The sequence below is a fragment of the Pelophylax lessonae genome, assembly GCF_965119305.1.
Source record: "Pelophylax lessonae genome assembly, chromosome: 7".
Taxonomy (NCBI): domain Eukaryota; kingdom Metazoa; phylum Chordata; class Amphibia; order Anura; family Ranidae; genus Pelophylax; species Pelophylax lessonae.
This window is the reverse complement of record NC_138774.1, coordinates 70101587-70124150: the sequence shown is the minus strand read 5'-3', so window position 1 is coordinate 70124150 and position 22564 is coordinate 70101587. Positions and strand designations below refer to the sequence as shown.

Sequence of the window (22564 nt, the reverse complement as noted above, 5' to 3'; positions counted from 1 at the left end):
TCACTTTCAGGGCTTAAATATTCATAAAAAAGATAACAATAATTTACATGCAGCATTAAACTTAGTTGTTTCTTTGCTAAACATTTTGTTGTCAATGCTCTGGCACTGATCAATAAACCATTGCATGTCTGTATTCAATATATGGAATGTATCAGTTCCTGATGATAGTACAGGGACATGTTTATACTTCTGAGCTTGAAATGTTAACAATTCCATTTTATCTGCTTACAAGAACAAACACACTCACCCCTGTTAAGAATGACAGTCCTACGTGCACTTAAAGAAAAACAAAAGATGAGTAGTGTCTTTTTTTTATTTTGCCTTTTGTTCTTTCTTTTGTCTTATGTTCTTTCTTTTGTCCTTGGACTTCCGTCTTCAATATTCAGAATCCGACTTCCAAACTTGCCTCATCCAAAAGGAACTTCTGCTGGGTTTCCTATAATGGTGGGCTTTAAAAAATAACGTGAAGTCTCAGTTCCATTTAAAGCCCTATCCTCAGGCCTCAAACGTAATATCCTGTGAGAACATCTCACATGTCCTGGCTACCAGTTTCCTCTGGCAGGGACTATAACCTTTGCAGAAATCTTCATGTACGTAACGTTATGAATTCCTCTTAACCTGAAAGTCCTCCCTGGATCTAAAATACTTGAAGAAAACTGTCCAGATGACCATATCAATCAACCTCATTCAAGCTGGGTCTTTTTTTTTTTTCTTCTCCTCGCTGAACCCCAAGCTGTTAATAGGTGAGAAAACAGACAAAAACTGGAGTCAAAGATAAATATACTTCATCCAGGTCTGCATTCTCCACCAAAATGTTTGAAATAGACTTCTCATCTGCCACGATACTTCAGGAAAGTTATTTATTTTCTTAAAGAAGAGCAAAATATACAATACAAAACAGAATAAAACAAAAATTGACAGAAGGAGAGAGTGCTGTTACGTGTCTTCAGAGTGTAGATGTCATTTTCTTTTCTCTGTTTAATCTATAGATTTAGCTGTTTTTTATGCTGTATGTAAAGACAATGTCAGCAAGAACTGTATCCAAAGAAGGTAATAATCATAAATATAAATGTAACCACCCACTCTTGCATATATGGCTTGCAACTATAGTTTACAAATAACTCCTCCCAACATACGAACATATAATCTCAGAATAGAAACACATACTGTACATACAAACTAACATCATTACAATATATTATATATATATATATATATATATATATATATATATATATATATATATATATATATATTGTAATGATGTTACGATGTTTCATATGTATTTCAGAGACTTTTATCATTTAAACTCTAAATCTCTAACAGTCCTCAAATGAAAAACTTTTGGAAGAGAGGCCCTGAACTGGCAAAATCTTCCAAGCATAGTACTTTCATAGACTGGAGCCAGCATGTTGGAATGATGTAGCCAATCTGTAAACTTATCTGGGAGCCCTGGGGACTCCAAATATGATGGAAGTCTCAAGGTGGATTTAGATTGTGATCTGTAGTAGAACATAGATTTCTAGTGGGAACACCAAGACTGCATATACAGTATATGGCTTACACATTATCATCAGGTCCCCAGGTGAATTTAACCTGTAAACTATAGTACAGTGGAATGTCCACACATATATTTCTACAGGAATCAAAAAGACCACATATGCATGGTTTGGAAGTCACACATGTAGCTAGGACCCCATTAAGTAGATGATCATAAAAAACCTAAAAGTCCACTCATTCTCATGAGACTTTAAGTTGAAGGAACTTCATTCCAGGTGTAAAAAGCAAAAGTGCACACATCAGAAAGATGTAGGGCCCTCCACCACGGGATTAATGGAAGAGAGACTAGCATCTGACCAATATTGTAGGTATCTAAACATACTCAGAGGCTGCTCAGCCCACAGTAGTGAACCCCATCATTAAATACCAGGCCAGGTAGTAATGAAGGTGCCTATAGAGGCAAAAAATGGCAAACACAACTCCAGCCTTTTTTTTTTCCAAATTATTATTCAATTTTAGAGTGGATTTATTTGATAACTTTATTTCCATATCTAGTTAAATACAAATCATTTTCTAACAACATTTTTCCACTTTGCATTTCTTGTATTCTTGCATTCATCCTGTCAATGCCATATCTTATCACAACTCTTTAGATGAGTGAGACCTATGGACCTGTGTACACCTGCTACTTGACCACTATACCTTTAGTTGTACTGGTTGGGCATGATGCAGTAAAGGAGGCGTTGGTAGAACACAGTGATGCATTCGGCGATAGAGGAGAAATGGACCTGCTCAGTTTACTATTCAGAAAGTACGGTAGGTAGCTAAATACAATATACTGTAAAAACAGCTTTTTAATTCTAGCTGGACAATGGATAATTTAATAGGACAGAATGAAAGTAATGGTGATGTGTAAAGAAGCAGTAACCAGATTTTAGAAATCTGATTTTTTAAGTTGCTGAAAGACCCATGAAATCAATGAATTTTGCACAATGTATTTTGCCTTTTGTCATAGTTTATGTGATTAAAAAAAAGAAAAAAAGCTCCTAACTAGTGATGAGCTTGGGCATGTTCTGATGCTCTTCCATCAGTGTCGTTGTGCCAGAGCCTGCCAGGGAGCTGTGAACTTTAATGGGCCAATCATGTGCGGCAAGGGCATTCCTGGCCCTGCAGTCTCAAATACAGTATGTAAGGGGCATGTACAGTATACTATGGGGCAGGGAATTCCCTGGCACAAATAATTGGCCCTATTACAGGTGATAGCATAGACAGGCTCGACTACATGGATTCTGGAGGATCTGAATACTCTTGGGCTCATTTGTATTCTTAACCTTAAAGGTTTATTTGAGCAGATTACTATCGGATCTGGTGTAGATCTCTCTCTGTGTTACAGAAAAGAAATAAATTCAAGTATACCTGCAAGAGCCATCTCTGTTGTTAACTGCATTCTTGTTTAATAAAAAAAAAAAAAAAAATGGATGGCTGCAAGAAAGTGACACCTTTTCAAGGGCTTGTAAGAGAGAACCCTTGTGTGGACTTCTCACATTCTGGTTTTTCAAGAATATAAAAGTGTATGTCAAGGCAAAACCTAATTTGTGTTAGTTTTTGGATAGAATGGGGCAACTTTAGATTATCTGTTAAGTTTTTATTTCTGTTTGTGTTGGGGAGTAGAGATGGGCTGAACAGCCCCCCCCCCCCCCCCCCCGCGCCAGTTTGGTTCGCACCAGAACTCTTGAATAGGGAAAAAGTTTGGGCCCCGTACCACAAACTCCATTAAAGTCTATGGGACCCGAACATGAAAGTTCCAATTTTGAAGGCTATGCAAGTTATTGGCCATTAAAAGGGTATGGGAGCCCGGGTACTGCCCTGTGGGACGTCTCAATGCAAAAACATTTTTTTTTAAAAAAGATTGTTTTTAAAGGAGCAGTGATTTTAATGATTCTTAAAGTAAAACAATAAAAAAAGAAAATTTCCTTTTAATATAGTGCATGTGGGGGGGGTCTGCTTAGTCTGACTGTAAAGTGGCACAGCTGTACTGTGTATAGAACCAGCTGCAGCAAAGCTGACATTTTTAAAGAAAAAGAGACATTTACTGTACACTTATTAGGATTTTTGTACCAAAAATATGTAGCAGAATACATATTGGCCTAAATTGATGAAAAAAATTGGATTTTTCAAATTTTCTTGTTGGGAATGTGTTATAGCAGAATGTAAAAAATATTTTTTTCAAAATTGTCGGTCTTTTTTTGTTTTTTTTGTTTCCTTGCAGCCATTTGCTAAAATCATTTAAGTTTATTCTTCTTCCTCATGAATGTACACATAGCACCCCATACTGACAGAAAAACACAGAATTGTTGACATTGTTGCAGATTTATTAAAAAAGAAAAACTGAATTATCACATGGTCCTAATTATTCAGTGAAGCATGGTGGTGGCAGCATCATGCTGTGGGGGTGTTTTTCAGCTGCAGGGACAGGACGACTGGTTGCAATCGAGGGAAAGATGAATGCGGCCAAGTACAGGGATATCCTGGACAAAAACCTTCTCCAGAGTGCTCTGGACCTCAGACTGGGCCGAAGGTTTACCTTCCAACAAGACAATGACCCTAAGCACACAGCTAAAAAAACGAAGGAGTGGCTTCACAACAACTCCGTGACTGTTTTTGAATGGCCCAGCCAGAGCCCTGACTTAAACCCAATTGAGCATCTCTGGAGAGACCTAAAAATGGCTGTCCACCAACGTTTACCATCCAACCTGACAGAACTGGAGAGGATCTGCAAGGAGGAATGGCAGAGGATCCCCAAATCCAGGTGTGAAAGACTTGTTGCATCTTTCCCAAAAAGACTCCTGGCTGTATTAGATCAAAAGGGGGCTTCTACTAAATACTGAGCAAAGGGTCTGAATACTTAGGACCATGTGATATTTCAGTTTTTCTTTTTTAATAAATCTGCAACAATGTCAACAATTCTGTGTTTTTCTGTCAGTATGGGGTGCTATGTGTACATTCATGAGGAAGAAGAATAAACTTAAATGATTTTAGCAAATGGCTGCAATATAACAAAGAGTGAAAAATTTAAGGGGGTCTGAATACTTTCCGTACCCCCTGTATTTTGATTGGTTTGCGCAAAAGTTATAGCACCTACAAACTATGGAATACATTAATGGACTTTATTTTTTTCATTGTTATTACTAGTAATAGCAGTGATCAGCGATTTTTAGCGGGACTGCGACATTGAGGCAGACAAACCGGACACTAACCTGTGACACTTTTTGGGGACCAGTGACACCAATACAGTGATCAGTGCTAAACAAAATGCACTGTTACTGTGTAAATGACACTGGCAGGGAAGGGGTTAACAGGAGGGGTGATCAAGGGGTTAAGTGTGCTCCTAGGGAATGCTTTCTAAATGTTTGGGGGATGGATGTACTAGAGGAAAAGAGAGATCTGTGTTTTAGCTTCCTCTTCCTCTGTGACAGAACAGACATCTGCCTTGTTTACGGGCATTCTGTCTTTCTCCTGCACGGTTGCGGGTGGCTGGTGCCCACCGCGGCCACTGGACCCGCTGATTGGCTCTCGCTGTGTTTAATCACAGAAGGAGCGGCGCTCCGGCGGTACGCACGCCCCCAAGGCGGTCCGGAAGTGAATAATTGGAGTAGGAGGAGGAATTGTCAAAAACTGTCTCTGTGCTTTTATTTCTTTTTTACACTTTTTTTTGGTGCATGAGTAGGGGTACAATGTTCTCCATACTTATTCACACAGCAGGGGGGCAAGGGGGGGCCTTTCTTTTCTAGTCTGCTGGGCTGCATGCTCGGATAAGGGTCTGGTATTAATTTTGGGGGATCCCACTCCATTTTTAAAACAATTTTGGCTTGGGGGTTCCCCTTAAAATCCATACCTGATCTAAGGGTTTTTGCAGTGCACAGTGCATTGTGCATATCCCGCTGAGCACTCTCGCAAATTTGGGTGTTTGCAAAACGTGCAATGTTTGGGCCGAACTTATGTTCAGTCCGAATCGCTCATCCAGCACTAACGGAGATGTGGAGCCAGCTATCAGTCAGGCCTCTGGGTTGGTCCTGACAATGTTTTTATGAACCTTCAAGAGTCTGGAGCTGCTCTACTTTTTCAGCTGATTGTGGGCAATAGCCGGCTATCAGCTTATTCTGGGTCACAGGAGAGCAAAATTAAGTGTCACAGAAGAAGTATGACCAAAAAAGCTTTTTTACCCTGTTGGCAATTCTCAACCATATTATGTATAGAGTAGCTCACATCATCCTCAGGACAGAAGCAGTGTAGATAGGAGAGAGTGATATTTTACCATGCAATTATTTTTTAAAGGGTGTTAAAAATTATCTTGGCAGCACAGTGCTAAGCAGTTAGGACTTCACTTTTGCAGCCCTTGGGTCCAAAGCTTGATTTGCTGTAGGAATTTTTCCTGTATGGAGTTTCCTGGTTTCCTGCACATCCCAAGAGACATTGTAGGTATGGGCAATCCCTTCATAGGAAGAAGTATAAATTATACAGATATTACAAATGTATAAAAAAAAGATTAATTGATAAGTACATATAAACCTATGTTCAAAATGTATACAGCAAAAAGGAGCTATAGAAGGGTGGAAATTGATATATAGCTTTTGATTACTGTATAGGTTTAGACTATGCATTTTGATGGACTTTTTATGGAAAGCATTTTATACATACCTAATCCCTGTATAATTTTTACTGTATATGACTTACATTATATAACACATTTAAAAATGTCTGGGCTTTATTTAAGGATCATTTATAACTACTGTATAACTATGCTGTGCAGAAGAAAAGCCTGGCAATCTACCTCTCTGCCCATATTTTACCACAGAACCCAAGGTATAGTCTGAATGAGACACCAATCTAAAGACAGAAAGAAATACTCTCTAAACATCATGCTTCAAAGAGTCTTTAAAGCAAATTATAAATATATATGTCTTTCATGACTCGCTCAAAAAAATTCCGATATCAGATTTTGTACGCCAAAAAGTATAGGGCATACAATTATAGAACCCTCTATATCTCCCACTCTTTAACCACTTTACCACTAGAGGATTTTGCTGTCTTACGTCTGGGCCACTTTTTGCGATTTGGCACTGTGCGACTTTAACTGACAATTGCGCGGTTTTGCGATGCCATACCCAAACAAAATTCACGTCCTTTTTTTCCCACAAATAGACCTTTCTTTTGGTGGTGTTTGATCACCTGTGTGATTTTTACTTTTTGCGCTATAAACAAAAAAAAGAGCGTAAAGTTTGAAAAAATAACAATATTTTTCACATTTTTTTTATATGAAATTCCCCCCAAAAACATGTAAAAATCAAAATTTTTTAAATTTTTGGCCAATTTGTTTTCTGCTACCTATTTTTGGTAAAAAAAAATCACAATAAGCGTATTTTGATTGGTTTGCGCAAAAGTTATTGCGTTTACAACTAAGGGAAAGATTTCTCTCATTTTTGGTGTTTTTCTTTTTAACGAGTAATGGCGGCGATCTGCGATTTTTTTCGTGGGATTGCGACATTGCGGCGGACAGATCGGACCCTTGACTGACATTTTTGACACTTTTGGGGGTACCAGTGACATTACTGCAGTAATCAGTGCTATATATATGCACTGTTACTGTAAAAATGACTCTGGCAGGGAAGGGGTTAATTTTATTGGAGAGGGAGGGGTTAATGTATGCCTGGTGCTTACTAACGTGTGGGGGGGGGGGGTGACTGAGTGACACAAGGACAGATCCAGGGTTCAGCTATCCTGAACCCTGCAATCTGACCCTGCCTGTCACTTAGGAGATCCGCACGCTTGTGTTTACACAAGCAGGCGGATCTCCACACTAGATCCCCGACGATCGGGGAAGAGCAGCGGCGATCGCCGCTGCTCCTCCCCTGGCCCGACTCTCGCTGTGACTGAATACAGTGGGAGTGAGCCTCCAGCGGCGTGCTCGCGCCGCCGAGAAAGGGGAGTGTCTGGCGACGTAGGTCTAGGTCGCCAGACGATAACGAACCACTCTGCCGCAGTAGTGCTCGAGTGAGCAGACGGCAAGTGGTTAAAATAACATAAAAAACATTTTCAATTTTTTACAAAATTCTGGGATAGATTGGCAACCTTCACTTATACATTCACCCTGGCACTGTAGTATAGTTTTCTGAGCTGTCCTGAGTAAGCAATCTTATGTTCAAGGGATCGTCATGAGTAATGGAGAAAGGTGGAAAGCTATGAGACGCTTCTCTTTAATGACCTTGAAAAATTTGGCATGGGGAAAAGGAGCATTGAGGAAAGGATCCAGGAAGAGGCCTGCTATCTGAGAGAGAAATTCTCAGAGAACAAAGGTAGGTGGCTATAACAATTAATTAACTATTTTGAATATTTACCCTAGCTGAAACCCTTAGCAAAAATATTTGTTTTAAAGGGAAAATGTAGTGTTTTTTGTAAATTTGTAACTGATTATATACAGTGTATATATATATATATATATATATATATATATATATATATATATATATATTTGCATTATATTACCAAAAGTGATAAAACTCCTGCCTTCACACGCACATGAACTTTAATGGCATCCCAGACTTAGTCCGTAGGGTTCAAAATTGAGTTGGCCTACGCTTTGCAGCTATAACAGCTTCATCTCTTCTTGTTCAACTCTTCTGGGAAGGCTGTCCACAAGGTTTAGGAGTGTGTCTATAGGAATGTTTAACCATTCTTACAGGAGCGCATTTGTGAGGTTAGGCACTAATGTTGCATGATAAAACCTGGCTCGCAGTCTCTGCTCTAATTCACCCCAAAGGTGTTCTATTGGGTTGAGGTCAGAACTCGGTGCAGGCCAGGCAAGTTCCTCCACCCCAAACTCACTCATCTATGTCTTTATGGACCTTGCTTTATGCACTGTTGTGCAGTCATGTTGGAAGGGGCGATCCCCAAACTGTTCCCACAAAGTTTGGAGCATGAATTGTCCAAAATGTCTTGATATGCTGACGCCTTAAGAGTTCCCTTGACTGGACCTAAGGGGCCAAGTCCAACCCCTGAAAAACAACCCCACACCATAATCTCCACCAAATGATTTGGACCAGAGTTGTGTATGGGGATGTGTAGTTACAAACTGGTCAAGTGCCCATGCTGACCCGAATCCACATCCTAAAGTACCTACAATGGGCATGTGAACATCATAACTGGACTACTTTAGAGGAATTTATCTCCTGTTTTTTTTTTGGGGGGGGGGGGGGGGTTGAGGCAGGAAGTAAAATCTACCAGTGGGACACAGATAAAAAAAATGGGGCTATAATCCTCCCTTACTCTACCAAAAAATGTTGCCTTTATTTCTATCCTTTTGGTGTATAATGATAGCCCTCCAATTGGATTTCTTTCTCTATCAACAGACTCCCCTTTTGATCCAACATATCTACTGGGATTGGCTGTCTCAAATGTTATTTGTTCCATTGTGTTTGGTAAGAGATTTGACTACGAGGACACAAAGTTTATGGCCCTTCTAGAATATTTCAGAGAAATTGTCAGGGGACTGAACTCTCGGGCTGGCCAGGTGAATATTCAGAACTGCATTGAGTTGTTTTTTTTATAGCTTTAACATGTTTGCCATAAAAGTATATAAACTAGCGATGTCTAAAGGCTTAAAGGCAAACAAAATTCATAGATATATGATGATGGTTGCCCAACGCATCCAATTTTGGACAGATCACTATATTTTCTACCACATAGGATTAATCATTCAGCAGATGTGTATGACTGTCATATTAAAAAAAATATTATATATTAGTACCAAAATTAGCAATGAGAAAATCCAACTAGGATTCTCAAGGGAAGCAAATTCACATATACCTATTTTTTGAGTAGTGTTACACACAAGATGAGATTTTACACTATAAAAGTTGCTTGATAATATATTGAAAAATGAAATAACTGTATATCAGTAATATGCTGTATGGTTGTGGCGAAGGGTATCCTTGGGTCTCCAACTAGAATATTTACCCAAAGGATCTTAGAGGCTGTTGATGTGGCTATAATATCTTCAACAAAGACTAATGGGCCATACACACTATAAGATTTTCTGAAGACTTTTTCCTTTAGATTTACCAAAACCATATAATATGAGGTCAAACCTAAACACTTTCAATTTGTATGCAATCTGGCAGGCCCTTGAACTACATAGAAAAGGTAAATCTGAAGAAAAAAGTCTTCAGAAATTCTTATAGTGTGTATGGCCCTTTAGTCTGTAGCTGACAAATGAGACCCAAACCTGCACAAAATTTGAGAACTAACCTAAGAAAATATATCTTTTTTCTGTCTTAGATTCTTAACATGTTTCCGAATTTGATGAGCAAGGTTCCTGGACCCCATCAGAAACTTTTTGCTAATTTTGACAAACTGAGGGCATTTATAAGGGAGATGGTGAAGTCTCACCGAGAAGTTCTGGATGAAAATTGTCCACAGGACTTCATAGACTGTTTTCTCATAAAGATGGAAGAGGTGAGTTCAGGGGTTGACTGAAACTGGTAATGGAATGTTGCTGAAAGGTTTTTCTGTACTTGTTTATACTTTGGAGTAGACTAACATATATGTAGATGTACATGTAAAAAGCAGATGAAACTTTTTACAAGGAAACGCGTCATCAGGGAGAAGCCACGCCGTCACGCTCTACGTCCGCAGTCCGCGCTGCAGGCGGCCGCGGTCTAACACAAGTTATAGCATACTGCTGATGTTATATGGGACAATGTAAGTGCACTTCTTTTTTTTATTCTAATACAGTCTGTGAGGTAATGCACTATTGTCTGCCACTCTCATTTTTCTTGGGGGTCATCCGAGAGGTGCTGCCTTCAGGAGAATAGGGGAGGTACAGGATTGCTCATTAATCCTTCAAGTCTCAACCTATGCGGGTGTCATTTCCTTTGAGGAGATCTACATTTGCTCAAAACCTATTTCCATCTGGTAAGAGGCTTAATTGAGTATATGTTTCACCTGTGTGCAGTGGAACACCTATCACTGTCACATCATAGGAGATCACTTGAGAGGAGCTGTTATGCACTAAGCCATATCCGTCTGGTAAGAATATAACTTGCAAGGTGGTGGGATTTTGCACCAACCACGGGGATAAATGGACCTTTATCATTAAAACACATCACGTTTTTTGATCACATGCACTGGTCACGTGAATAAATGGACTTTTATTTCTGATTATACCATGTGCATTTATATTTATTTTGAAGTTCTAGAGCAGCACTTTGTTTCTGGAATTTGTATTGTCACCTATTCACATTCATTTGAATGGTCATATGCACCGGTCACGTGGATAAATGCACTTTTTATTTCTGATTATATCACATGTAGATATATTCACTTTGCAGTTCAAGAGCATCATTTTGTTTTTGGAATTTGTCACATATTCACTTTGTACACTTGTTGTCACTGTGTTTTTATACACATTTATAATTTAAACTTGTACATCAGGATAATTCATTGTATTTAGTGCACCAGACCTTCTTCACATATATTTATTTGTCCAATTCAGTTATTGGATTTTGGTAGCAGCCTTATCATTTAATCAGCGCACCTTTTTCATTTTGCATAACATATATGCAGTGGTGGGATTCAAAAATTTTAGTAACCAGTTCCGACTTTCAATGCAGAATGACCAGCGTGCCCCCTTTCAATGCACAGAGACCAGCGTGCCCCCTTCAATGCAGTGACCAGCGTGCCCCCTTCAATGCAATGACCAGTGTGCCCCCTTCAATGCAGTGACAAGCGTGCCCCCTTTCAATGCACAGTGACCAGCGTGCCCCCTTTCAATGCAGAGTGACCAGCATGCCCCCCTTTCAATGCACAGTGACCAGCGTGCCCCCCTTTCAATGCACAGTGACCAGCGTACCCCCCTTTCAATGCACAGTGACCAGCGTACCCCCTTGTAATGCAGAGTGACCAGCGTGCCCCCTTTCAATGCACAGTGACCAGCGTGCCCCCTTTCAATGCACAGTGACCAGTGTGTCCCCTTTCAATGCGCAGAGACCAGCGTGCCCCCTTTCAATGCAGAGACCAGCGTGCGGCATGCCCCCTTCAATGCAGAGATCATCATTCGGGCCCCCTTCAATGCAGAGATCATCATTCGTACCCCCTTCAATGCAGAGACTAGGCCAGCGTGCTGCGGGCCCCTTCAATGCAGAGATCATTGTGCCCCCTTCAATGCAGAGATCATCGTACCCCCTTTAATGCATAGATCATTGTGCCCCCTTCAAAGCAGAGTGAACAGCGTGCCAACTTGCCAAGCCCCCCAGACCAGTGCACTTGACTTACCTGTTGTAGCGCCTTCTTCTCTTCAGTCCCCGTGTCTCCTCGAGTCCTCCTGCATCCCGCGTCCTCCAATGGCATTGGCTGAGGAGGAGGAGGATCTGTGTGACAATAGCAAATTTTCATTCGCTATTGTCACACAATGGGTGGGCTCGGGGCGCACTGCTCTGTGCCCCGGGTCCACCCTTTCTTACTAGAGCCAAATAGGCGGGGAGTCGCGGGGACTGTCTGGGAGGCGGCGGCCTGGAGGAGAAGGGGTGACATCACTGGTTGCTAGACGCTAAGCGGCTCTAGCCTAGCAACCAGTGCAGTGTGTGGGCTCCAGCCGCCTCCCTGCAGCGCTGACAGAGGAGGGAGCAGCAGAGCAGTCATCAGGAGGATGATTTTTTTTATTACAGATGGTCAATCAAACTCACAACACAAGGCGGTTCTGCGAACTTGCAAAAAGTTAGTAACCAGTTCTATGGAACCGGTGCGAACCGGCTGAATACCACCACTGCATATATGTAGCCCTAATATTTTGCTGTAGAAACCATAACATTATGACCGTTGACAAGTAAAGTGAATGACAGGGGAATATGAGAAATGGTCATATTGTAACAGGATATTGTGCTAAACCTGTAGGCAAACAAGAAAAACAGGATGTTTGCTAAATAGAAAAGATGGTTTGATAATAAAATTGGCAGTGTCCCCTCCCAGGATGGGGCCTCTGTGAACTGAGGGGATTCCTGGTGGGCAAAAACCTGGGTTTATATGGCACTTAGTAAAGATACCTCTGTATGAATGTGGCAGCAAAGTCCATTTGCAGGGGCCCCTGATAGTGATGAGACCAATGTCAATGTGTCCAAGACCTGAAGACAAGATCAGCAGTCACGGGGGGATCCTGCAACTGCTGTCTAACTGGGGAATGGAACTTTTCAATGGCAGAAACTGTGGGGTGGGACTTGCACTCAGAGTCGACCTATCTACTCTGTGTGTTAGTGTATAATCATCTCTTCAGGTTTAGAGCATGGGAAGGACATGTGGCTGGGACTTTGTCTCTCTCCACTTCCTCCTTATAGAACGTAGTGATAAGCAGACTTCAAAGTTTCAAAGTGTGGATGCCAAACCTGAAACCCTACTGAAAATATTGGGAGCCAATTCTGTCAAATTAAAAATGCCCATTTTCTGGGCTAAAAGGCAAAGTGGTGTAAAAAATACCAAGGGTGTGGGCACTGCCCCGTGGAACATGTACAATGCCATAAAAAACAAAAACAAAACATTTTTTACATTTTAATGGGAGTAGTGATTCCCAAAATGCAAAGGTTTCCCAAAATGCAAAGCAGGCCCCTAAGGGTTTATGTATTTTGGGAGACCTTTGAAGGGGTCTGTGTGCTGTTTTGATAAATTGCTTTTTAACGATAATGAAAACTGTGTTAGCAGTTGGAATGCCATGGAATGCCCCCCCCCCCCCCAATGCAGTTTTGATTTTAAAGAGGTACTGCACTAAAAACAAAAAAAAAAGTGTGAGGTCCCCAAAAATCCATACAAGACCCTTATGCCAAGCAGGCCACTGGTCAGGTGAGAGGAAGGAGGAATCAGCGTGCCCCTCCCCCCTGAACTATATCAAGCCACAGGTCCCCTTACATGAATGAGTATCCCTTCTCTTTCACAAAAAAAAAAAAATGTCACTTAGAAATAGACATCAAAACTTTTGAGAAGTATATTATTAAATAAATTTAAAAAAATCCTCAAAAGTGTCCCTCGTAGTGAATCCATTGTCAATCACAATGAATGCCGCCTGTTACACACGTGCTCCAACATTTCACAGAACCGAATGAAAGCTTCCTAAACTGTCAGCTATATAAACAGAGGGCCAGTAGCAATGGTAGTAGTAGCAGTTAGGGATGAGCTTCGAGTTCGAGTCGAACGTAACTTCAACTCATTCGTTGAATGATGAATAAATAACCTTCTTTACAGGAACTTCGAGTTCCTGCATTAGCATGGACTCTGACCTCTGATTTCAATAAATCACCTGCTGACCAGGGAATTCAAACCCCATATCCATCTCATTGCAAGCCTGGTATTCTACCATCTATGCCACCGTTAAGCCTGCTTAAGCTGAACACACTCTCCCTAACTTTTAGCTCATCCACTGTGTGTAGGGAGAGATAGGAGTTAGTTAGTTAGTTAGGAAGGGAAAGTTTTTGAAGCCTACGTGTGCTTGATGGCGGCATAGCTGGTAGAGTATCAGCCTTGCTAATTGCGGTGTTGTGGGTTTGAATCCCTTGGCCAGTGGGTAATTTATAAGTGGAATTCTATAGTTAATAAATACATTGCTGGCAGAGAGAGAGATTTTTTCTTTTTACAGTTTGTTGAGATCAGATGTCCCTATAAAACAGCTGTCAAAATCAAAGCAGCTCAGAGTGCGGGAAGCGTTCGGAGAAGCAGGAGCTTCTTTTTTTTTTTTCTTTTTCTATTTTTTGGGCGGACAAGCGACTGATCATCAGGGGACACTATTTTTTTATTTATTTTTTAATAAAGGACTTTTCCAAAACTGGCTTTTGTCTTCATTTTTTTTGTGCACTTTTTTGGTGAATGGGTGGGGGTACAATGTACCCGATATCCATTCACATAGGGGGGCTTGGATCTGGGGGGCCCTCTTGTTAAAAGGGGCTTCCAGATTCTGATAAGCCTCCCCCCGCAGACCCCCACAACCACAGCCCACGGTTGTCAGGAAGAGACCCCTGTCCCCATCAACATGGGGGCAAGGTGCTTTGGGGTGGGGGGCAGAGCCATGCTGTGGGTGTGGTATGGATTTTAGGGGGAACCCCACGCCATTTTTTTTAATTTTTTTTACCTGTATTGCCAGGAGCCAACAATACATTACAGCCGCGAGCAAGTTTAAATGACATTTTTTCCTTTAGAAATGTCAGTATTGCTGCAGCAGGCTACAAACATTGCACAAATGCGCTACTTTACAGGCACATTAAGGGGGCCCCACGATATTTAAAGGAATTTTTCATTTTTATGGTTTCACTTTAAGCATTATTAAAATCAGTGCTCCTGTAAAAGCGCTTGTTTTAAAAACAATATTTTACATTGATTCGTGTCCCTCAGGGCAGTACCCAGGTCCCCATAAACTTTTTTGGGCCAATAACTTTAATTTTAAGCCTTTAAAATTAGGACTTTTGATTTTTCATGTTCATGTCCCATAGACTTTGATAGAGTTTCCCCTGTTGGAGATGTTCTGGTGCAAACCGAACAGGGGGATGTTCGGCTCACCACTAGTAGCAGTAGTAGTAATAGTGGTTGCCCAAATATGGCCACTGGCATTGTGGGGGTCTGAAGTTGGGTGGCTTATCAGAATCTTGAATCCCACTATAAAAAGGGGCCCTCAGATACTGACCCCCCCCCCCCCATGTGAATGAGTAAAGGTTACATAATACCCCTACTCATGCACAAAAAAAGTAAACAAAAATAAAGACACCACAAGTTCTTTCCATTATTGCAAATCCATCAATTTGTCAATCACATCGTCCAGTGATGCAAATCCATGTTAATTTAATTTTAAAATATTTTGAATGGGCTTTTCCTGTCTACACAAACATGTTGAGTTGTTCATTTGTAAAAATCAAAACAAAAAAAACAACCAAAACAAAAAAAAGCTTGCTACTTGGGTTATGCCTACATAACTCGCCACCAATTGTCATCTGTGAAGTATGTTATCTTTGATATCAGTGCACATATAATACCCTATGATGGCCACTAAAATGAAGAATGCATATGTACAGTATGCATTGCAACCAATTTGGTGTATCTGTGTTTTATTATAGGAGAAAAACAAAACAAATACAGAATTTAATGAAGAGAATTTGTTGGCATCAGTTCTTGACCTGTTTTTTGCTGGCACAGAGACTTCAAGTGCTACCATGAGATATGCTTTCCTAATAATGCAAAAATTTCCAGAGATACAAGGTATTTTTAGATGTGTGTATGTTGTCATTCCAGGTATAACTGATATTATCATCTATCTAATGGTGGACCGCGGTCCGGATCCAGACAAAGTGACAGTCCCATCCAGATTGGGGTGGTTACACCGCTTAGGAGCCTGGACTCGCTTCCTTTCTTGCCTGGCTGACTTGTAGGTCCCACTCCTGCTTCTATCCCCACACTGACATTCTCGCAGCATAGCAGAGGATGGGACAGGCAGGAGGTCTGTACAGCAGGCAAGAGCTGCTAACAGGGCAGTCCTAGCAACCAATCACCAGCTTGTTAAAAAGGAAAATTGGGCAGCTCCCACCCTCTGTCCAGACCTGCCCTGTGTAAGGTAGGACTGTGGAAGGGGTGAAGGGAGCTGGGGATGCTGTTATGAATGGGGCGAGGACACTGCAATGAAGGGGGTAACTGCCATGAAAAAATGATGGGGGGGGGGGGGTTGGTGAGGGTACTGCTATGAAGTGAGGGGTTAAGGACACTGCTATCAAGCAGGGGGTGGGGTTTAGGATATCTCTATGAAGGGATAAGTACACTGCTATAAAGGGGGGGGACTGCTATGAAGAGAGGGTAGAGAGAGCTGAGGACATTGCTATGAAGGGAGGTTGAAGACACTGATATCGGGGGGGGGGGAGGGGGGAGGATAACAATATGAAGGGGGGGTGAGGAAACTGTGACGTAAAGGGGGGGGCTGTGACATAAAAGAGGACGCTGTGACTTAAAGGGGAAATGGGGCCAATGCTCTTTTGGCCTAATTTCTCCTGTGGGTCACAGGAGTGCATTTCGCTCTGCACTCCTGTATCCCATTTTAAGCTAAAGCCTACTGTCGGTTGATGTCACTCAGCTGGTCCAGACTCTGGAGAGATCCCGACTTTATTCTCAGTGTCCACCCGGATGTCTCGACCAGCAGCTGGCTCAGTCTCTTAGTGTACCACTGAGAGCCTGAGCTGGCCGCTCCCACCCATTCCACAGCCCAGTTCTCCAGTAGATGCTGGAAGGGTAGAGCAGAGAGCCAGTGACTGACAGTCACTGGCTCCCTACTCACTGAAAAGCAGGAACTGAGCAATCAGTGGTTGTTGATATCACAGTTTAGAGGTGGCAGTGGACAAATGCAGCATCAGACTAATGCTGCATCCACCTAGGTGAGTATGATTGTTCTTTTTTTTCTAATCCCGAAGGAAGGGATGACTGACATAAAGAGGGTGAAACCGTAATGTTAAGGGGGTGGGGGGGTAAGAACACTGATATAAATTGCGGGGGCTGTGATGTGCAGGTGGGACTGAGGACACTGGCCTGAGAAGGAGGGGGGGAGGTGTGATGGAAAGGATCTGCGTCATCACACAAACATGCAATTTGAACCTCTGCTGGAAAAAATTTTCACAACCAGACCTCCATGAATTTTATATCAGTACCCCTGTTCAACAGTATCCTGTTGTGGAAATTTCCCTTTACTTCCTGCCCCCAGAGGTGCACAAGAAATGGTGTTGGGGGTAATTCTCTGTAGCACCTTCCTTGTTAGGCTGCTAGGTAAATTTAATGTTTGGTTACTTCTGTAATCAAGGCAACAGTAATTGGTTTGGTCTGTTCAGGGCTTCACAGACTGGGAGTTTGATTGCTTCCCCCTGCCTCTGGAATCATTTTCTGGATCTTGGGGAGGGAGAATTCAAATGACCAGCCTGAATATTGAGCAGGGTCTAGCAAATCCCTGGGGAGGTGTTCTCAGTTGGTAGCAGGGAGGCTGCTAAATAGTCTGGAGCTCCGAGGAGATTGTCTTTTCATACTGAAGAAATAACATCATACCGGCGATTACTGGCTTCCCCGCTGCCTAATAGGGGCGCTAGCACACCTCCGGCAGCACGTGCACGCCCCCAGGAGGGCTCCTGTGAACCGCTGTACAGGAATGGCGGTTTGCCAAGCCAGCCTGCCGCAGCATATCTGTGGCGGGCAGTCGGCAAGTAGTTAAAGGAATTTTTCATTTTTATTGTTAAACTTTAAGCATCATTAAAATCACAAAAAAAAAGATTGTTTTTAAAAATGTTTTTAGCATTAATACATGTCCCCCAGGGCAGTAACCACACCCCCATGCCCCTATTATGGCAAATTACTTGCATATAAGCCTTCAAAAGGGGCACTTTAGATTTTTACTGTTCGGCTCCTATTGACTTCAATGTGGTTCACCGTTCGGGTTAAAACTTGTTCGGGGGGTGTTCGGCCCATCTCTACTCCAGACTTTTTCTGTCCCTGGATCTCACATCATATGTCTGTTGCTTATATCTCTTTCTTCAGCCTTGGGCCTTAAAGACCTCATGACATTGACAAGTCATTGCACAGCATTGCCTTCTGATGGAGATCTTTTGCTTTTTGATAGTATGATTTTTTTTTTTGAGGGAAAACTCCATGCCATTTCTATTAAAGTTTCCATGTAACCTGCAGATAAGGTCCAGAAAGAAATTGACACCGTGATTGGACAAGATCGCCTTCCCTCTGCGGAGGACAGGAACAAGATGCCATATACAGATGCCGTTATACATGAAATCCAGAGATTTGCTGATATAGTTCCATCAGGATTCCTTCATGCTACCAGCAAAGATATTACCTTCCAAGGATATACAATTCCTAAGGTAGGGGTACTTATAGAAATGTCTGTTTTAGAAAAGAGTTGCCAAGTGATCATCTCCCTGGAAAATTCATTGATGTGCATTGATTCTGTTAGCTGTATAATGGAAACAATGTGCACTTTTTTAAATAGATCCTGTCACCTACAGGTCAAATCGACAAGATCTTTATAAAATCCTCCTCTCTGGACTACCTTATTCTTACTTCTCCAAGAATCACCCAATTCTCCACTTTTGCGACCGTTGCTGCCAAATACTTGGTGTTTCTGGCTATGGAGACATGTGACCATCTCCTATGATTCAGTTCTCAGGCCTACCACAAGGCCTGAACACTTTACATAATTGAGGAGGTTAGATCCCTCCTCCATCTGAGATCTGACACCAGCTGACCCTAGGTATTATGGCACCTGTGATGATGGAAGACAGAGTTCTCCGGAGAGGTCAGTATAAAATGGGCGGGGGTTGGCAAGGTGACAGATTCTCTTAAAATGTAGGACATGCTGCCACTTCAAGTTCAGGTTGCTAATCCCTGAGCAAAATAATTTAATAGATATCTCCTAAACTCCAAATTAAAATCTGTGATGATAATTATGTTTTAAAAGTATTTTTATCTTGTTTTAATTTCAGGGCACCTTGGTGGTTGTTACCCTCACATCAGTTTTGAAAGATCCTAAATTCTTTAAGAATCCTAATAAGTTTGATCCTGCACACTTTCTTGATGAGAATGGGGCCTTTAAGAAGAATGATGCTTTTATGCCTTTTTCTGCAGGTACCATAGCACTATACAAAGATTCAAGGGAATCCATTGTAACTGTAACATAAATAAGCCAAATTTATTTTTTACAATTTAAATTATATAACCATTGCTCCTAAATATTAATGTTTTTTTTTTTTGTTGGCTATACTACGAATGTACTATTGTACTATTGTATATACATGTTTAATTTCCTCTGCATGTATAAAGTCACTGCTTCTGGGTTAGAAACAAACCACAATGGGTTGGGCATTACTTGTTTATCTGTAGATACAAACTTTCAGGGAAGGCAGGGGTATGATTGAGCAAAACCTATTCAGAACAGAATAGTCTTCAATCAAACGCACATTCCTGCTGACTTTACTTGTAATTCATTTTTGATAGCTATTGTTCGGCAATGGTGTTGATCAGACTAGTTATATTTTCTCATTCGCACAATTACAGATGGTGTAAATATGAATAGGAGGCAAGACTTAACTGTTGTTTGCATAAGAACAGGTTAAAGAGCAACTTCACCCTACCTAGGTAAAACTAAATGTCAACTCTCTCTTAATTTTCCCTCTAAATAAAAAAAAAAAAAGATAGTTACTAGTCCATTAAGTCCAGGGCTGGCCCTACCATGGGTCCCACTGGGTCCATTGGACAAAGGAAGCAGTTTGAGAGGGGCAGCAAACTGACGTCCAAGATTTTTTCCAGCAGTTTTGTGTGTGACAATTGGCCCCCTCGGGCCACTCCTCTGCCCTGTAAAAAGGTCGCCCTGCTGCCCTCAACACACATACTCATATTTGCCGGGCGTGAGGGTGCTCACACACAGTCTAACACCGGCTGTTAAACACCTAAGCACACAGTGTGTGCACTGCCGGGGTGGGGTACCCACGAGAGACTGAGAGCAAAGATCCTTTTCTCACCGGCTCCAACAGCAGCTGATGTTTGGGCGCAGCTTGCATTTCCATTGGGTGGAATTGGAGGAGTAGATGTGGCTAGCCTCATGCCCGGCCCGCCTTTTTCTGCTCACACCCTTTGATAGGCGTGATTTTTTTTTTCTTGGGGGGGGGCAGCATTTCATTCTTGGACCCAGGCAGCACAATGTCTCGGGCCAGCCCTGATTAAGTCTATGTCTTCCTTGCCAGTGAAAGTCTGCTTCCGTGCTGCCATCTGGAAACTTCTGCCTAGAGAGATCACATGTATGTGCAGAGAAGACTGCAGGTCAATTCCAGGTTCCAAATACCTGACAGAGATCCAAAGGAATTGTGTATGTGCATGTGCAATGGCCCGTTCATGTCCAGTCCCGTCTCTGCCAGGATTGAAATGGAGCAATACTTCATCCCTTACTGAAACACTGCCTCCCTAAATGTGTGACAAGGACATACTAGGAGGCAGAGGGTGGTCAACCATACATCTAGGCAAAGGATTAGGAAAGGGCACGTTAAAAAAAAAAAAAAAGGAATTACTTTTTCTAACATAAAGGAATACCTGCAGTTGAGTAACAAAGAGACGGGAGTGAGCAGATGGAACTTTATTTAAAGGGTGAAGGTCCACTTTAACATACTAAACATCTCATAGAAACCAGATTTCCGCTACACTTAATGATTAGCTCAGGACTAATGTATGAACAACCAATAGAAATCTATAGGATAAAACAGTACATGCGCAAACAAAGCCACTGAGCAGAGCAAATAGAAGCAGAAGTCAAAGCTCATTTTGTAGGCCATTTACATACCTCCCAAAGAAAGAGTCCAACCAAAAGAGTTCAGCCTTAACCAAGAAAGTGACATCCAGTGCTGTACACCCACATTGAAAAGCTCTGCAGCTTATTGACCCTCAGGCAATGAGTGGTCAAATGCACTTGAAAGGTTTAAGAGAGACATTCATCCAAGATCAGCCAAGCAGTCAGCTTGGCTATCCATATTGGACCGCCTTAGCTCTCCAGGGACAGCGTGCAAAATATGTAAGCATAAAACATAAGGACAAACACATCATTGTAGTGTGGAGCCAAGCACACGATCAGAAATCAGTGATCCCAGAGCACCAGGTTCCCAACAATCAGAGAACCGTAACCTGCATGTTATATATGTGTAGTGCTAGTTCTGCTATCTTAAAGCTGATTCCCCCCTTTCTTCTATTTAGGTAAACGTGCTTGTGCAGGAGCAGGTCTGGCCCGTATGGAGCTTTTCTTGTTTTTTACTACTGTACTCCAGAGGTTTACTTTAAAACCAACAGTGAACAAGAAGGACCTGGAGATTACCCCAGAACCCAATACCAATGCTTCAAGAGCTCGGAATTTTAAAATGTTTGCCGTCCCTCGGTAAAATACCCATCCTGCAACATCAGAGAAAAGTTATATTGGGAAGGGAGAAAGATGTGCCACAGAGACCAATATTATCATTTGTTTTTGAATATTATTATTATTGCATTATATTAAATGATGAGTAATTATTAAGTAATAAGTTGAATAGCCTTTAATTATACTCTAATTTTGTATATCATTTATTGTGCATTGTATTCTTTCTGGCAGATCCTAAGCCTACCATTTTGTTAATGAGCTCATTGTTTTATAGATGTGAAATCAACATTCTGCATGTAAATGTTAAAATATAGTATAATAAAAGACAACATTTTATCAAATACCAAAAGATTGCACGTGTGACCATTAAAAATTAGCCGTGCATGTTGAACAGCCAGTGGTAGGGGACATCATGTGTCCAGCTGACTCTCAAAAATTGAAAAGCTGGTGCATACAATATGTGAAAAATATAATGGAGTGCGCTATCCTAGAAAGTGCAGGTGTAACATAAAATAACTTCAATGAAAATATAAACAAACAACAGGTGTAGTGATTCCATAAAAATGCAAATACTCAAAGGTTGAGTGAATAAACTTCTATACACTGTGTCAAGATTTTCAATGAAATTCCTATAAAGAAAATAGAGGTTTCACTGCCAGTCACACAGAGTGAGGTAAATACAATGAACTGCTCCAGGTGCTGCTAGACCCAGGTAAAACGAGCATGCAATGGTATAGGGACCGCAACTTCCTCATTCGCGGTATGCTTCTAGAACCCCAATGCGTTCCAACTGCCGGATGTGCATTCCAAGGTAGCGGAAATTACATGATTACGCTCTATGCGTTTCGTCAGATTGACATCATCAGGAGTTCCCTATACCATTGCATGCTTGTTTTACCTGCTTTTAATGTGAGTACCATTTCTTATTTAATAAACAAGAACTTTTACAATATTTCACTATATGAGGCTCTTCTTCTTGCACATGATCTGGAACTTGCCGTAAATAAATGATGGGATGCGGATATTACATGAGGCTGTATTGATTATATTGAATATACCATATACATGGGAGAGATGATCCATTAGAACCACTGAGGATACCTGCATTTCGGG

The 22564-nt window shown here is 41.5% G+C and overlaps 1 pseudogene across 1 annotated transcript in view; it reads left to right on the top strand.

Moving 5' to 3' along the window:
• Nucleotides 1–21485, top strand: part of LOC309559496 (cytochrome P450 2G1-like) — a 61550-nt pseudogene extending 40065 nt beyond the window's left edge. Inside the window, exons 2-9 of the transcript XR_014226201.1 lie at nucleotides 2154–2316; nucleotides 7705–7853; nucleotides 8907–9067; nucleotides 9835–10011; nucleotides 15639–15780; nucleotides 18232–18419; nucleotides 19041–19182; nucleotides 21295–21485. The product of XR_014226201.1 is annotated as a cytochrome P450 2G1-like (transcript). The remainder of the gene's footprint in view (nucleotides 1–2153; nucleotides 2317–7704; nucleotides 7854–8906; nucleotides 9068–9834; nucleotides 10012–15638; nucleotides 15781–18231; nucleotides 18420–19040; nucleotides 19183–21294) is intronic.
• The last annotated feature ends 1079 nt before the right edge of the window (nucleotides 21486–22564 follow it).